The following is a 16,318-nucleotide window of genomic DNA, read 5'->3' as shown; positions in this document are numbered from 1 at the left end:
TTCTCTCTTTAATTCCATTAAATCACTCGGCTCCACCTTAAATAGGATAAAACGCTCGGCTTTTATGTTTCAGTATCACAGAGCCACTTCACCAAACAGCACCAGGAGAGAAACCGCGGCGTCCACTATTATTCTGAACAACACGAAGATTACAGAGCAGAGATACACATTTCAAACACCAAGAATGAGTGTGTGTGTGTGTGTGTGTGCGCGCATTAGTGGTGATTATGGTTGTGTAGTGTGTAGTGTATGTGTGTGTGTTGTATGAGTGTAGTATGTGTGTGTGTGTGTGTGTGTGTGTTAGCAGTGATTATGGTTGTGTAGTTCACAGAGTCGAACATCTCTCATGTTTGCGCAGTAAGAACCATAAGGATTCCTCATAACTGCTGCAGTTACGACCTCTGCTGGCTGATCGATGGTGCTGCACAGAGATCAGTGTGTGACTCTGCGCGATACGGATCTCTGTATGAACCCACCTGGTGCAGGTGAAAAGAAGCGGTTGGTACTGCACACATGTCGGATTGGGTGTGTGTTAGTCACGGCGCTCAGGTCAGGAGTGGAGGAAATATGATCAGGGAATTGGATACGACTAAACTGGGCAAAAATTTCGGGAAAATGGCAAAAAAAAAAACTGTCCCGTAATATTTTATTATTTATTTACCTTTATTTAACCAGTCAAGACATTAAGAACAATTTCTTTATTTACAACGACAGCATGAGAAAAAAAATAAAGAAGACTAACCAAACTCTTCACTTTCACTTGGTCTGTTATTATTATTATTATTATTATAATAATTATTATTATTGTTATTAATATTATTATTATTGTTATTAATTACTATTATTGTTATTATCAGCAATATTATTATTATTATTAATTATCATTATTATTGTTATTAATATTATTATTATTGTTATTAATTACTATTATTGTTATTATCAGCAATATTATTATTATTATTAATTATCATTATTATTGTTATTAATTACTATTATTACAGTTATTAATTTTTATTATTGTTATTAATTAGTATTTTTATTATTAATTATTAGCAATATTATTGTTATTATTATTGTTGTTATTAATTACTATTATTGTTATTATTATTATTGTTATTAATTATTATTATTATCATATTATTATTATTACATAATTATTATTATCATTATTATTTTTTTATTATTATTATTATTATTATTATTATATCAGCATTATTATTATTATTATCAGCATTATTATTATTATTAGTTTTTCATATTATTATTATTTATTTATTATCATTATTATTATTATTATATTATTATTTTATTATTATTATTATTTTATTATTATTATCACTATTATTAATAATTATTATTATCACATTACCATTATCTTATTATTATTATTACATTATTATTATTATATTATTATTATTATTATTGTTGTTGTTAATTATTATTATTTGTAGTAGTAGAAATAGTATAATATCATTATAGTATCAATATTATTATATTATCTTTTAGAATAATTCCAGATTCCAGTCAGGAACATTTAATAATAATAATAATACTAAAAATAATAATAATAATAACACAATAAACACTAAAAGGCCTGAATGTGACTGAATGTGTACTTGCTGTTTTCTGTTCTCTCCTCTCCAGGACTCTCCTCCCCTGTCTGATCCTCTACTATCTGTTAACAGTTTATCTTTTCACTCCCTCGTGATTTCTGATCAGAATTTCTGGTTACATGAGGAGCTATTTTGAACTTTTGGACGTGGACGCTCCTTCACATCGGCTTACTGTTGACACTCAGGCTCGAGTGTACGTACAATTTTCACAGTTTGATATTTTCTGATTGCTTTTGAGTTGTGATTTGAGTTTTGATGGAGTTAAGAATTATTTACAGTCTTAGGATCTTTCTTCTGAACATGTACAATCCTTTTCTCGTCCTCCTTAGGAAACGCTGAGCAGATATTAGCTTTTAGTTTGTATTTATGGCAATAAAAGCTTTTTGGAGGCCGCAGTCAATTTTGAAAGTAGCCCAAAAAATCTAACCCCACGACCTCTGAATCTTCACACGTGACTAGATTTTAAGCAAAGCCCAACCTGCCGGAAAAACCGCAAACCTGATTATCGAGGGACTCCGATTATCGGGACACGACCGCCTCCCCCGCCCGTTCCTTTTAGATACATTTAAACACATAAACCATTAAAAACAAAATAAGTAACGTCACATTATAAGAGCAATTTGTGTCAGTGCGGTTCAACACAAACACAAAGTGGCGTCCTGCGGCGGCGGCGGCTTTAAAATGTCACGGCAATATGTGTATATTTCTGCCAAAATGTCACTTTGTCAAAAGGGAAAAATGTGTATATGCTTTAGTGCAAACACAACAGCGGGGTGTGGGTGTGTGTGTGTGTGTGTGTGTGTGTGTGTGTGTGTGTGTGTGTGTGTGTAACAGGGTAGCCGGCTAAAAAAGGGGCCGTTTCGGTTCCTCAGATAAGAGATGGAAATTGGCACTGGAGAAAATGAGGGTTATTCAGCCCTCCGATAAGCACCTATTTGCTTTTGGTCATAGTGCCTTCTCACACTTTATAAATCATCATTTAATTACGCCGACGACGAGCGCTGATTGTCGGCCGCCGGCCGCCGGCGCGCAGCCGCACACAAAGAGCCAAATTATACGTGTCCTTGGCATTTCAATCATCATCACTAATGCATTAGCGTTCAATTACATTCGACACTTTCAGCAAGTGCAAAAATCTAAAGACAAAAGTACTGAAGGGGATCTGAGGGGGGGGATCTGAGGGGGGGGGTCTGGGGGGGGGTAGCACGCAGCAGAAGCACAAGCGCATTATGATTTTTGGAGCAGCTGCCTTGAAGGATGGATCAGGTTTGGAGGATTCTAATTTGCACAATAAATGTTTATTAAGTGGGTTAGTAGCACATGCTTTCATTTCTTTCAAGTATATACTAAATATATCTATATATTTTATTTATATAATGCATCGTATCATTATAATCACAGAGAACATTGTCATAGATTATATGCTCTGAGTATATTTTACATTTATATATATATATATATATATACTAAAAAAACTCAATTATTATTTGGATATTTTATGTAATAATATAATTATAGACGTGATGTAATAAATATCTTATAAACAGACTATTACAATTATATATACATTACTGTATCTATTCCATCACAATATACATTATATAACACATCCTGATAATATAAGAGTGTAAGAACTATAATAACCAGTTTATTATACAGTAATATAATATCTACACTGATCTGAAGTACTGTATATAACATAATTTAAATAAATGTTTTATGTATTTATTCTCAATTCTTTAATCTAAATTCTTTAATCTGCACTACATTTATCTATCTCTGTTTATCACTTGGTAATAATAAATATATTTTATTTATGCTGTATAATGTAAATTCTAAAATAATAATAATTTATAAGATTTGTAGATCTGCAGTGTATCTTTGCTTCATTCGGTTCATTCTAATTTATGTTCCTTTATTACAATGTAATAAGTAATACTTAAATAAATTGTTAATATTATATTTAAACTCATAATGTGTTAATTTAATATAAAACACAAATATTAATAGCTGTAAACAGAAGGAAGAAAAACACTGTACAGATCCGTGTGTGAGCATCATAATCATGTGTAAGGTTTGTAGATCTGCAGTGTCTCTTCGGTTCGTTCTAATTTCTGTTTATTTATTACAATAAAATAAAATAAATAATACTTAATAATAAATAATAAATTCTTAATATTATATTTTAAAGTAAATAAAAACACATATTAATAACTGTAAACATAAGGGAATGAAGCATATATATATATATATATACACTGTATGTCCAGAGTCCAACAGGGTCTGATATTCCCTGCGTTTTATGTAATAATATAATTATAGATTTGATCTTATAAACAGACAATATATTATAGCATATACATTAAAAAAGGGGCCGTTTACTGAATAAATAAATACATTTTAAATGGCATATCATCTATGTTTTTTAAACAAATTCCCTCCGAATTAATAAAGTTCTACCTATCTATCTATATTAATTAATGAATACAATAATTATTATTTACATTAAAATAAATACTATTTATTTAAAACATTTTTGATTAAATCATTATTTTATTGCAGTATTTTCTATATTTGTGTATACTCTAACATATACTAATTCTATTATTACATGTTTACTGTAGAAATGAATGACAAACACTTTTACTGAATAAATAAATAAATAAATACATTTTAAATGGTATGTTTTGATTATTGATGTTTTTAAATCATTCACACCAACTATAAACTCGACATTAAATCTATAATGTATATGTTTGATAAAAACAGTTATTTACATTTTCAGCTGCTTTTATCCAAAGCGACTTACAGTACACAGTCTAAGCAACTGAGGGATAAGGGCCTTGCTCATGGTGGCAACCTGGCAGTGGTGGGGTTTGAACCAGCAACCTTCTGCTTACTAGTCCTGTACCTTAACCACTATAATAAAATACATATTGAAATTCTGTAAAGCTCATTTCTACTTTAATCTATTTCATTAATAAATTTGTAAATAATTTTTGTAAAGTGTTTTTGATTTCTTGTAATTATATAAAAAAGTAGATTTTAATTAGATAAATACAACATAAAATAAATGTTATTTTAATAATAATAAGCACATTTTATTCATATACTGGATGTTGTGTAGATTTACATTCATGTGTATTTATTTGAATGTAATAATTATTTATTGCTGATTTTATTTTATTAAATGATGTATTTGTGATTTCTTGTAATCAGATAATAAAGTAGATTTGAATTAGATAAATACAAAAATAAATAAAATGTTAATAATAATAAGCACATTTTATTCATATACTGGATGATGTGTAGATTTACATTCATGTGTGTTTATTTGAATGTAATAAATTATTTATTGTTGATTTTATTTTATTAAATGATGCCAAAAATTAAGCAAAAAGACGTAAACGTAAATAAAATTTCCTTATTATATTAGTGAATATTATTTAAAAAATGTAATGGAAATAAATTGCCTGTCTCTTTTTTACCATCAGCTCCAAAGTCCTGATATTTTGACTATAAATTAATAGATAAACATTAAGCTAAATAATAAAATATTACTAGTAAAACTTCATTAATAAATAAACAATTAATACTAGCAAACACAGCTTGGATATTTAATACATATACAGTGTGTTTTTAACATGTTTACCTTGTACACTAGTAAAACACACCATAAAAACACAATGGAACATACAGAATCAAGTCTAAAATCAGTGTATTACCCCTCACACCACACACACCAGTCTGTGGTGATTATAGTGCAGATTTAATCTAATATTATTTTTCTATTTAAAAGCCCCACAGATGAGTGATGCTGAGGCAGAATCCTGAGGCTCTGTGAGTGAAAGCACTATAGGTTCAGTGTGAGCAGATACTAGTGTTCTGATGCCATCTATTGGAGTAAATGCTCATCAGATCTGGAGATGAGTCCACACACACACACACACACACACACACACACACACACACACACACACACACACACACACACACACACACACACACACACACACACACACACACACACACGTTCACAATTTCATTTCATTCTCCTGGTCAGGGTCTCAGCAGGTCTGGATCTAATGGGAAACAATAAGCGCAAGACCAGAATAAACTAGACAGGGCGGCAATCCACCTCAGGGCTTCTACCATCCCTGCCTCCCCTCAGACAGAGTATAGCATAGAATAATATGTCTGTGTGGACGCCCGGGCAGCTGATAGCACAGCTGAGATTTGAACCAAGGTCTAGGTGGTAGTGGGTTAGTTTGTCAGAGAGAATAAAACCCAGAACCTCAGGACCTGACTGTGCCATCCATGAAAAAGTGTTAATCGCTTAATTAAATAACACAGTAACACACTTTTTTCTGCCGCGTCATTTAACTGTACGTCTTGTATTCATATATAATATCATTCAGGTATTCACGCTCTTACATTCTTCCTTATTAAAATTTCATAATAAAATGTGTTTTTTAATAATTGATTTTGTTTACACTTGTTAGCAGTATTTTAGAAACATCTCAACTACACGCATCCTCTACTGCTGAGATCCTGGGTTTGAATCTCAATAGTGCTATCAACCAGTCGGGCGTCTACACAGACATGATTGCCTATGTCTGAAGAGAGGGTGGTGGCTGACAGCCTAGCCATTGGAAGGTGTTCCTGTCAGTGCGCTCTCAGTGCCAGTCCCAAGCTGTGGCCTAAATACAGGAGCGGCTGGAAAAACTGATAGACAGGCAGATCGATACACAGACAGGTAGGCGGGCTGATACACAGACAAGTAGGCGGGCTGATACACAGACAGGTAGGCGGGCTGATACACAGACAGGTAGGCGGACTAATTTATAGACAGGAAGGCAGACTGATAGACAGGTAGTGTACCTGTCTGTGTATCAGTCTCATTAAAACTGTCCTTGAAAGCTACAGAAGTGCAGAATAAGGCGTGATGGTGCTGGTCGAGGTTAAATGCGCCGGTGGATTCACGTGTAGATAAACGCTGGTGTTTTCTAGGATGAACAGATTGAACCCGTGGAGGTTTTTTCTGATATTTGATGAAGATAAGACGGTTCGTTCTAGCTGTGAATTAATTAGTCCTAAATCACAACTTCACGGAGGTCTGATATGAACTGCTATAAAATAAAACCAGTTGTTGATGAACCGATTTCAAAGCGCTTACAGTGAGAGAGAAATAAAACAACCCTGTGAAGATAAAAGTACCGAAACTCTAGCACTGACCTGGCACCATTTTTACCCCTCCTTATTTAATCCGGGCTTGGGACCGGAACTGAGAGCGCACTGACAGGTTCAGCTCCTAATGGCTAGGCTGTCAGCCCCCCCTCTTGGAGTGTGCCTGTGGAAATTTGTGCACGAAGCCCTGCGATGGATCGGTGCCCTGTTTAGGGTATTCCCTCCTTGCACCCAGTGTGTCCCAGTGGACCCTGACCAGAATAAAGTGGCTGACGAAAATGACCAGTTAATTTATGCCGGACTATAACAGCCTCCACTACGCTGGGAGGACTTTCCACAGGATTTTGGAGTGTGTCTGTGGAAATTTGTGCACGTTCAGGCAAAAGAGCGTTTGTGAGGTCAGGATGCTCAACAGAGAAAGAGGAGGTCGGATAGCACGGAATATGGCTAAAACACCTGAAATTCATAATTAAGATGTACGTCCACATACTTTTGACCATATAATGTGGATATAATTTAGTGGGATTCGTGTAAATTAAATGCTGTGTGGCCAACCCAAAACAATACGGACATCTCTTCTACAGAGTATCCTTATGTAAATTTACAATATATGGCCAAAAGTATTTGGACGCCTGGCCACGAGCGTTTCAGACGTCCCATAACAAAGTGACCTCTGTTATGAACAACAGCCGCTCTTCTGAGACGCTTCTCACAAGACTTAATATGTCTATGTATGGGAATTTGTGCCCGTTCGATCATAAGATAAAAGCATTTGTATTTGTATGGCTGTGCGCTGACTGATCAGTTGATGTTCCGATACATCCCAGAGTTGTTGAGTGAGACTGAGGTCAGGGTTCTGTGCAGGACACTGGAGAGCTCGCTCATGCTGGAACAGGAGAGGACCTTCCCTAAACTGTTGCTGCAAAGTCTAAAGCATGTCATTTCCTTTATATGATTGATTTATTACACCTGTTAGAGACTGTTGTGGCTGTCCCAATACTTTTGTGTATACAGTGTGTGTGTGTGTGTGTTTATACATATATTACACACACACCAAGACCAAAAGTATTTGGACACATGACCGTAAGCTTGTTGGTGGACAGTGCATTCCAAAACAAGAGGCATTAAAATGTAGCTGGAGTGCGTCTGTGGGAATTTGTGCCCATACAGTCAAACCAGCTGTTGGTAAAGAGAGTCTCAGTTGATGTTCCGGTTCATCCCAGAGCTGTTGAGTGGGGTTGTGGTCAGGGCTCTGTGCAGGTCTTTATAGAGCTCGCTCATGCTGGACCTTCCCTAAACTGTTGCTGCAAACTCATAAGCATATTCTTTCCTATATATGATTGATTTATTACACCTGTTAGAAACACACACATAAGGAATGTCCCAATACTTTTGTCCAGTTAGTGTTTCTAGTATCCCCTGGACCAATCCGCTCTGAAATCCCCTCTGAAAGTGAAGTCCTGTGGATAATACTGAGAGACGTGACGTGGACGCTGGGCCGGTATCTCTCGGCCGTCCGCTCTCTTTGTGCTCCTGTCAGCGCGGCTGCAGATTTATGACACACAATTACCGCGTCTGCAGTTGGCACCTCATAATCGCCGCTATTATTTAACGATTGGCCGATAAATTGACTCGCGCTGCTGTTTATCAGGCGCTGAGGCTCTTTCTCCGACGCGCCGCCTGCTCCCAGCGGGATTCCTCTTAATGGTCGGAAACTGCAACCTCTGGAGAGGGGGAAAAAACTCCAAACATTACGGGGGGAAAAGCAAAAGCAGCCAATTATCCGGGAGTGATGCTTCGCTCTGATCGCTCTGATCGTACCGTCAATCGCTCGGTACTCGACGACTGAGAAGTGGCAGCTGGAACAGGAACCCTGGTCTCGGATGAACTGGAGGTGCAGGGTGTGACTGCACAGCTGTTCACATGTACAGAAAGTCAACTGCGATATTTGGCATGCCACTGCATAAAGTGTGCACGTGTGCACGGTGCATATTCTGCAGATTAGCATGTAGGCTACAGTATCACCTATTTTAATATTTTTTTATGATTAGGGAAGGTCCTTTCCTGTTCCATCGGTCGTGTCTGAGAGTCTGAGAGATGCTTATAGTCCGGATTTAGCTCCATCTGATTTCCACCTTTTTGGAGGCTGAAAGAAGCTTTAAGGGGAAGAAGATTTTCATGTGATGATGATGTGAAAGCAGCGGCGCATCAGTGGCTACAAGCTCAAGCAAAAACGGTTTTTGATGCCCGCATTAAAAAGTTGGTACGACGCTGGAAAAATGCAGTTTAAAAAAAGTGTGGAAACCTTTTGAAAATATATACGTTCTTTTAGACCAATTCTTTTTAAGAAATTGATAGTTCTTTCTATTTTGGCTTGGTTAAAAAACTTCCATAGTCTTTGGTATTGCTATACATTGTCGTTCTCGTAAGTATTTAAGACATTCAACCAGTATATGTTTAAAAGCTCAGTTTATTATTTACAGAACCAAGAAACTCCAGCATCCTGCATAGAGCCCTGACCTCTGCCACACTCAACAGCTCTGGGATGAACCGGAACACCGACTGAGTGTCAGTGCCCAGCCATAAAACTACAAATATGTCATCTTGTGACTGAACAGGCACAAATCCCCACAGACATGCTTTAAAGTCTCGTGAGAAGCTTCTCAGAAGAGCGCCTGTTGTTCTAGTTAAAAAGATCACACAGAGGGTCAGTCTATTGTGGTATAAGCTTATGGTCAGGTGTCTGAATACTTTTGGCCATACAGTGTATTTATGTACAATGTACAGATTATCATATATTATTAATATTATTAATATTATTATTATTATCATAGTAATATTGTTATTTTATATTATTACTATATTACAGTATTATTGTTATAATTATTTTATCATTATGATTACTATTGTAATATTTATTATAATAATAATTATTATTATTAATATTATTATTATTATTATTATTATTATTATTAATACTATAATTGATATTATTATTATTACTATTATTAATAATAATATTATTAGTAGTATTTATATTATTTATATTATTATTATTATTATTGATATTATTAGTATTAATATTATTATTATTATTAATATTAATATTACTATTGATATTATTAGTATTTTTATTATTATCATTATTATTAATATTATTATTATTAATATTGTTATTATTATTACTATTTATATTATTGATATTATTATTACTATTAATATTATTATTGATATTATTATTAATATTAATATTGTTATTATTATTATTATTAATATCGATATAATTATTATTATTAATATTATTAATATCGTTATTATTGTTACTTTTATTATTATTAATATTATTATATTTTTTCTTTAATAGAATTTCATGACCTATAAAAGAAAAAATGTTGATGGCTCCTATACGGGAACTTTTTTTCAATTCAATTCATATCATTTTCATCAACCTCTTTATCATGGTCAAGGTCACAGCGGGTCCCAGAAACACTGGGCGCAGGACAGCAATATTAAACCATGAACAGTTTAAATATGATTCGCTGATGTAAAAGTTTCTCCAATCGTACAACTGAACTTAAGCTCAAACCCGGTGCCCTGAATCTGTGCGACACCTGCTGACGGCGCTGACGGGAGCGAGCGGCTGAGAGATACCGGCCGAGCCTCCACGTGTCTCAGTGTTATCCAGAGGATTAATGATGGAACGAATTACTGACTGTTTGAACTGATTAGCTGCTGCGCTGTGTTCATGATCGCGTCCCGTTCAGCAGCTCCGATTCAGTCCGTCTGTTTCACATCAACACAGCTACAGAACACACGCGTGTTAAATGTGCTAATCCTGTTAGCATATTTAGCCTGGGGCGTTCTCCGTTTGCTCTGCGGATCGAGGGGCGACCCCGGGGTCAGGTGGCTGAACGTAGATGAAACAAAGATTTAATTTAGAGATTTAATGAGCGATTTGATGGGCTAGTTGAGCAGGAGGAAGCTATCACCGGCGGATAACAGGCCTCGGCTCAGTGGGCCGTAATTGGCCGTCGCCGCTGCCCACCTACTCCGAAATCCACCCCCCCCCCCCCCCCCCCCCCCCCCCTCGCTTTAACACTCCATTAAATCAGCCCTCGGGGGGGAGTTCACACACATGCGGCGTAATTGAGGCAGATTTAGCCCTGTTACCCTCCGCTGGGGCAGGAGAGCGCAGGCCTGTGACATATGATGATGATACATGAACAAGATGTGATGCTAATCTGCTAGCGCTTTATTGCTGAGTAATAAAGACTGATGTTCTGTGACGGAATAAACACGCTCGGCGAGCACTTTATTAGGAACACAGACCCTGTTAGCGCTGGCGACACTTTCCGCTCACTACACTGATGGCTTTATATTTGAGGTTATAGCATTAAAACATATGTATAGGGTTTAAAAATCCCACCAACACTGCTGCACCTGCTACACTAACCTGCTAGACCCCCCCCCCAGTCAGTAATTGTATACCTACAATTGCTACAATTCTTTACAGTAGCTGCAGATTATAAAATAACTATAAATGTACGTCACCACCACTAGGTGTTCCTAATAAAGTGCTCAATGAGTGTATGTTAGGCAACAGATTAGCAGGTAAACTAGTCACACACATTTTAATGATTAATTATAAATTTAAACGTTACGTCTAAAGAAATAATAATAATTAACTTTTTACATTTACTAGTGATTTCCATTATTATTATTATTACTATATTATTATTAATATTATTATTATTATTGTTATTATTATTATTATTATTGTTATTATTATTACTATCATTATTATTATTATATTTATTATTATTATTATTAATCATATTATTATTAATCATATTATTATTTTTATTATTATTATTATTAAGATTGTTATTATCCTTATTATTATTATTAATAATAATATTACTTGATTATTAATATTATTATTATTATTATTAATATTATTATCATTATTATTATTATTATTATTATCATCATTATTATTTTTATTATTATTATTATTATTATTAACATTGTAGTTATTATTATTAATAATATCAATAATATTATAATTATTATTATTATTATCATGATTATTACAGTTATTATTAATATTATTATAATAATAATAATTATTATTATTATTCATAATAACAATATTATTGTTATTGTTATTATTATATTAATATTATTATTATTATCATTATTATTATTATTATTATTATCATCATTATTATTTTTATTATTATTATTATTATTATTATTATTAACATTGTAGTTATTATTATTAATAATATCAATAATATTATAATTATTATTATTATTATCATGATTATTACAGTTATTATTATTATTATTAATATTATTATAATAATAATAATAATTATTATTATTCATAATAACAATATTATTGTTATTGTTATTATTATATTAATATTATTATTATAATTATAATTATTATTATTATTCGAACTCTCAAACTTTTGACTGATATCCCAAAGCTCTACCTACTAAATTCCTTCGAGCCAGATCATCACAATCATTGAGATATCAAACGAATTATTTCTGGGAACAGTTTGGGGAAGGTCCTTTCCTGTTCCAGCGTAACCGTCTGTAAGGACGTGGTCTGGTTGGTTTGGTGTAAAGAAACTCCTGGGATGAATTGGAACCTCAACTGCAAGTCAGGCCATCTCAACCAAATGCTTTTCTGACTGAAGGGGAAACGTACGAGCGGTTACTGTGCACATATTTTTGGTCATATAGTGTAAAAGTTTTGGGTTGTGACGCTCCAGTAGCTCCTGGGTCCTGAACAAAGCTTCTATTGAAGTGAATTTATCATCGTTTCCTTTCATTGTTCCAGTGCAAATTTTGACATTTTAATAACCCCGTCCCTGATTCGCTTCTCTCTCGGTTTACGGATCGTTAGTGAAGCCTGAAGAGCAGAAGTGTGAGACTCAAAGCTCTAAAAGTTTGGCAGGAAGCTGGAGGTGTGAGGTTTGGGGTTTAGGGAGTTTGGGGGGTTGTGGGGAGGCATCTTTTAAAAAGGTAATTCATGCATATGATAAATAGAAGTGTGCGTTTATTTGCATGCGTCTTTGTTCGGCCGCACAGACGGAACTCGGCGGCACTGAAATCTTTATAAAATAAAAACTGTCAATCATCGATCCGTAAATGGCAAATCGTCACGAAAATAAACTGTTCTGGACTATCAGAACAATGAGGAGTTTTAAATGACAGCTGACAGAATTTAGGGTTTATTACCACCCGTCCAAATATTTATGCCACGTTTAAATTGTAATACACTTTAAAACATGTCTGCTTAGACTACAGGCTGGTGGACAGCACTCTTAATTAAAGCCAACTGTTTTAGAATGTGGGCGGCACGGTGGGCAGCGCTGTCGCCTTACAGCAAGAAGGTCCTGGGTTCGATCCCCAGGCGGGGCGGTCCGGGTCCTTTCTGTGTGGAGTTTGCATGTTCTCCCCGTGTCTGTGCGGGTTTCCTCCGGGAGCTCCGGTTTCCTCCCACAGTCCAAAAACGTGCAGTCAGGTTAATTAGAGACACTGAATTACCCTATAGGTGAATGTGTGTGTGTGTGTATCTGCCCTGCGATGGACTGGCACCCGTCCGGGGTGTTACTGTGTGCCTTGCACCCATTGAAAAGGTGGGAAAGGCTCCAGCCCCCCCCCCCGCAACCCTGATTGGATAAGCGGTTAAGAAAGTGAGTGAGTGTTTTAGAATGCGAATGAAATCACATTTATAAAACCTTGTGGCAGCAGTTTGGGGAAGGCCCTGTACCTCTGTGCACTAGAGCTAGCTCTATAAAGACACAGTTTGCACAACTAAAACTTTTGGGATGAACTGGAACCTCGATTGTGAGCCATGCATACTCAGTTGACTGAACAGGCACATTATCTTAATGCCAGATATCACAAGACACCTTCAGAGGTAAAGCTGGAGACATCCTGGATGGATTCAAGTTTCCTCTATTATGAGAAACTAGCTCTTGCTGTGGTGCAGTGGAGTCCTAATGAGGTAACGAACAGAGGATACTGACACAAACACACAGCAACACAATGCTGGGATTGGCGTCGGGCGCTCCCTCGTTATTCAGTCGGATCATCACTCAGAATTAAGGCGCCTCAGTAGGAGCATTTTAAGGGATCTGAGAATTTGGACATGACCCAACCATGCACCCAAATCCAGTCGGAGTCAGTCAGGGCTAATCTCGCTCTCGTCGCTTGCGTCACCCGCACCCCCAATCATTGGAAGAGCTCAAGATCTCAGCACTGATGGGTGTGTTTTACCACTGCACCACTGGAAAACTCGTTCCCCAAATATCTGAAAACTCCTAAACACTTTTACTGGGGTTTAATCAGACAGCACCAATTAAAATGGTCAATTCAAAAGGTTAATTAGCCAAAGCTAATGCAGCCAAATCGTTAGCGTTAAGCGTGCTCCAATTAAACACGGCTCCAATGATTTATAGAACCGTCCTCACCAACCAAATTCAGTCCTCACTGCATCCAAGAGCAAAACTAACACAGAGAAAAGTCACACCAAGAGCTCAAGATTTCATCCGGAACACGATTGGCTGACTCGATTCGTTAACTTCGGATCTAATTTCGACTAATCAAGCTACAAAATCCTGAATCGAACGAGTCTCATTACAGCAAAAGGCATGATTTAAAATCATTCGCATTATGTAAGAACTTCCTGCTGCCCTCTCAAAGCTCAAATACTAAAAATGATCAGCAAAATCGGCGCACGAGCTTTAAACCGACGACTCACTGGGTCATCGGGTCACTTCAGACTTTCAATGAACGAAACGGCATCAAACTGGAGCGCTGCTGTTAATCAGCCGACACTAATGCACACAGATCATCGCCGTGTTAAGTGGTTTACGTTTAAAGCTCAGCCACAAACACGCAATCAATTTTAATACACTTGAGAACGGAGCAAATCGAAGCTCGGCCGAGCGACGTGTGTATACGAAGAAGAACGATAAAGATAAAACGGTGGTACACCAAGAGCACGAGCTTCGATCGCTCGGTAACTCATCGTTTTCACTTCTCTTAACAAGCCGCTAATGCATCCAAATCATTATGTGTTAACCCTTTAACCCTTCTTGGGACTAAACCAATAACAAACAATTATTATTTAGTTACTAGTGCACACAGTATTTTTAATGAGCCAAATGATCCAACTTTTACCTTCAAACCACAGCATCATCTAGCAATACTTTGGAGTTTAACGCACGTCAACCGAGCAGCAGATTTGGCCCGAATACAGCTCATTTAGACTCAAATGGTTGAGAAGACCGTTAGTGAGTCTCATTGCAAGTCGTGTCAAGGAAGAGGATCCCAAAGGTTATTAGCATGACAAGAGTCGGCATCCCAAACCAAACAGAAGCAACACGCATCACATCAGCATCTTCAAATCATTTCCACGGCGGCTCGGTGCAGCCGGAGCTCTCAGGAGAGGAAAAACACACACACACACACACACACACACACACACACACACTCACCTTTCGACTGAAGAACCTCAGCAAGGAGCATTCCAAAGAGATCTAGACGTCAAGCTTCTCTCCGTATTTTCATATCTCCTCCAGAAATCCTCCAGCATCTGAGGAAAGAGGTGAGGTGGGTTTGCTGAAGCTTCCCAGAACGTTCCTGCAAACTTTCACGATCAGCATCCGGCCGGACGGAGGACGGAGCATGAAGGACGAAGGATGAAGGATGGCATCCTTCCTTCCACTACATCTCCTCCTCCTCGTTCGCCCGGTGAAAGCCCGGCTCGATTCCGCGTGAAAGCGAGCAGGCACGGCGTGGGTTTCTTCGTCGGGCGGTAACCCCGAGTCAGGCCTGCCTTTTGAAACGCTTTCTGCCCCACGACACAGACGGCTTTCATTATCTTCTCAGTGGCGGCGAGGCCTAGCTTTTAAAAGCGACTGATTTCTTTTTCTTTTTTTTTCCTTTTAGCCTCCCACACAAAGGAAGGGCATTTTGTAAATTACTTGCTCGTTTCAGACCAACAAAAGGTACTTTCATTGAAACGAAACTCGGCCCCCCTTCGCCGTTTGATTTTGCTCAAATTTGATTACAAGGAAAAGAAAGAGCGGGAAAAAAAAAACAGATGCCATCCTCATTCAGCGTCTTGAATGGTTTTATCTGGGCGCCTATTTAAACGCTGGCAATCCGCGAGCGTTCCAGCCGGATACGGAGAGAGAGAGAGAGAGAGAGAGAGAGTGAATAAAAAAGAACTTGACAAAAATTATCGGTTTGCCATTTCTTACACAAGTGCCAGAGAAAGAGGGCTGTTTCTTTTCTTTCTCTCGCCCTCGTGTTTTCTCCTCCTTTTTTTCTCCTCGCTCGCGATCACCTGCCAGTATCACAATAACGCAGATGAGGTATTTCATTAGAAATTATAGCCGGATATAGTAGGCAGTAGGCTGTCATATTAATAGCAACCTGCCGCTAGCCCTTCAGCGTGCTGTTCGCCTAGACAAAAGACGCACGGGGAG

At 36.7% G+C, this 16,318-nt stretch overlaps 1 long non-coding RNA gene across 3 annotated transcripts in view; it reads right to left on the bottom strand.

The window, feature by feature from the left end:
- LOC134331504 (uncharacterized) overlaps positions 1–16,318 on the bottom strand; it is a 141,677-nt gene that overhangs the window by 114,976 nt on the left and 10,383 nt on the right. For all 3 annotated transcript variants that reach the window (XR_010015128.1, XR_010015130.1, XR_010015129.1), the window contains exon 2: positions 15,323–15,420. This is a non-coding gene — a long non-coding RNA (uncharacterized LOC134331504). The remainder of the gene's footprint in view (positions 1–15,322; positions 15,421–16,318) is intronic.

The sequence above is a fragment of the Trichomycterus rosablanca genome, chromosome 17 (genome assembly GCF_030014385.1).
Source record: "Trichomycterus rosablanca isolate fTriRos1 chromosome 17, fTriRos1.hap1, whole genome shotgun sequence".
In the NCBI taxonomy this organism is placed as follows: Eukaryota; Metazoa; Chordata; class Actinopteri; order Siluriformes; family Trichomycteridae; genus Trichomycterus; species Trichomycterus rosablanca.
Note: the sequence above shows the minus strand (reverse complement) of the source record. Positions and strands in the feature narration are given on the sequence as shown.